The following is a 2,516-nucleotide window of genomic DNA, read 5'->3' on the forward strand; positions in this document are numbered from 1 at the left end:
CAAAGTGGAGAAGGAAAAATATCAAATAATCCAAAGTCTTGTCGAAAGGTTTTAAGTGCAAACTATGAAGACTCCGATAGTGATATAGTATTTCTCAATGTGGATGATGGGCAAAGAGTTAGGAAGTTTGCAGTTAGTGAGAAACTCCTTAGAAAAGATTTATGTGGCCCAAATAACCTTCGGTCTTCCTTGGTGAAACATGACAATATTATTGTGGCAATTGCACCCTTCACAAGTAGAGAGAGCATGGAAATTCCTTCTTCTAGAAGAGAGGACATACATCTTGATTTGCCTTCTCTAATAACTCTCTCTAGGTCAAATGGAAACAAGGTAGTGAAAGCAATAGGGGTTGCAAAACAAAAGATGCCAAGTGGTGAACTTACCTATGGGGTTATCACATTTGAGCAAAATAAAGTGGACGAGGGAGTCAAGCAAAATAAGCTTGTCAATGGAAAGGTCTATAATCTCCCTATTGAGAAGGTGCATCATCACCTCCTCACGCATTGCATGTGAAGAATTTAAAAAAGCTAATGAAACTCTATCCACCTGCAATTGTTGTTCCTTTCTTAGTTATGGTAGATCCTGAGCCATGTCCCAACAAAGGTAGCTTTTGAGATGAAGAAGCAAAGATCTATGATTAGTATGTCATTGGTGGTGTGACGCCAAAAATTAATATTTTTTATTTGGCATTGGTGTTGTTTTCTTCTATGTTTGATAAGAGTGTGAGTATCAAGTGATAGCCTAGCAGCTCTCACTTATTTCTATTTTCTAAGATATTATATGGGATTGAGAGGATGAGTGGAATGGATCATTGTAAATACCATAGGTATGAATTATAAATACCTTGGTATGGGATGAGAGTTATTTGTGTATGGGATATTATAGGGTTTTTAGAAAATAGGAAGAGTGAGTCATATAAAGAGGTGGGCTCATGTCCATGTGTTCCAATAATATAAGAGAGGCCACATGCCAAGCGTGTGGAAGGCATGTGGAGGAGTGTAGAGTCAAGAGGAATCCTTCTAGAATTCCCATGTGGAATAAGAAGGATGTGGACATATGGAAAAGAGAGGGTCCCTATGGGCTCCATGTGGGAAGACTCTTGACTTTCTCAATATTTTAAGAGTCTTGAGAATTTTTTGATGGGATAGATGGTAAGAGTAATCGATGGTGACATACGGGCTTATGTGATTGATGGCAAAAGGAATCTACATGTAGCAAATGTAAATGGGTGAAGGAGGGTGACAAAATCTCTATAAAAGGAGCCCTCCTCTCCCTTGTTCATCATCTCTTCCACCATTAGGCCTCATGTTGCTGTAGCTCTAGTCTCCTCAAGCCTTTTCCATGAGCCTTCTCTCCCTCTTGTAGATATTCTCTTATGTAGACTCTTGAGTCCATCTCTCTCTATGAGTAGTCTTGGAGCTTCCGCTCCCTCTTGTATGTATGAAACCTCTTCTTCTCCCTTGTGTTTGTAGTATTTTGAGTGTATTTGAGTGGAATCTTACTCTCATGGCAATGAAAGTCACTTTTTATCATTTTGCTTGAGTCTCCATTCTTATGTTCTTTTCTCTCTCTATTCAAGTCTCTAAAGTAGTTCTTGTTCAGCCGCTCACTGTGCACACATGGTCCATCCGTTTCTCGAGCCACCATGCAAGATTTTTCCTCTCTTTTAGGCAAATTCTAGGGGTGTTGGATCGTTGATAATTGTGGAGCCTTGAGGGAGTAAATTGCTTAGGCGAAATCTGCATGGGCATCTAATGGCATTTAATATAGCAAGTGTCATTTAGCTCAAACAAAAGTATTCTTGTTGGGGCAAATTGTGTTTGAAGAAGGCCTACAAATGGATCCTGACAAGGTTCAAGCAATCATGGCATTGCCAAGTCCTGAGAGTGTCACTGGTGTTCACAGAATTCTAGGAAAAAGCAAGTATTATCAACGCTTTTGTGATGATTTCACAGAAATAGTGCATCCCATGAACTTGTTGACAAGAAAAGGAGCTTCTTTTCAATGGGGTGTGGAGCAACAAGAGTCTTTTCAACAACTTAAGGAGGCCATGAGTAAGGGCCCAATATTGAAGCCCCCTGATTGGGGTCTCAAGACTTTTATGTAAATCCAAGTGTATCTTTGCATTCAGTTGGTGCTGTATTGCTACAAAAAGGAGAAGCAACTAGAATGCAACCCATCTATTATGCCAGTTGATAGCTTACAGAGGTGGAAAAAAAGTATGAAGAAATGGAGCAGCAAGCTCTCTCTTTGGTGTTTTTAGTCAGAAAGTTTTGCTCCTATTTATTACCTCGACCATTTTTCTTCCTTACCTCTCAGTCTGTATAAGCATATCTAGTTCGCAAGCCTAATCCTGGGGGGAGATTTGCAAAATAGTTGTCAGAGCTTCAAGAGTTCTCTTTCTCTTTTGTCACTAAAAATACTACTAGGTCCACTATGGTAGATTTGCTCACAGGACAGGAGCATCTAGGAGAAGAAAAGAAATGTAAGGAGAACATTAAAGATGAAAGGGATAC

The sequence above is a fragment of the Dipteris shenzhenensis genome, chromosome 23 (assembly GCF_047967505.1).
Source record: "Dipteris shenzhenensis isolate YYH24624 ecotype China chromosome 23, Dip_SZ_1.0, whole genome shotgun sequence".
Taxonomy (NCBI): Eukaryota; Viridiplantae; Streptophyta; class Polypodiopsida; order Gleicheniales; family Dipteridaceae; genus Dipteris; species Dipteris shenzhenensis.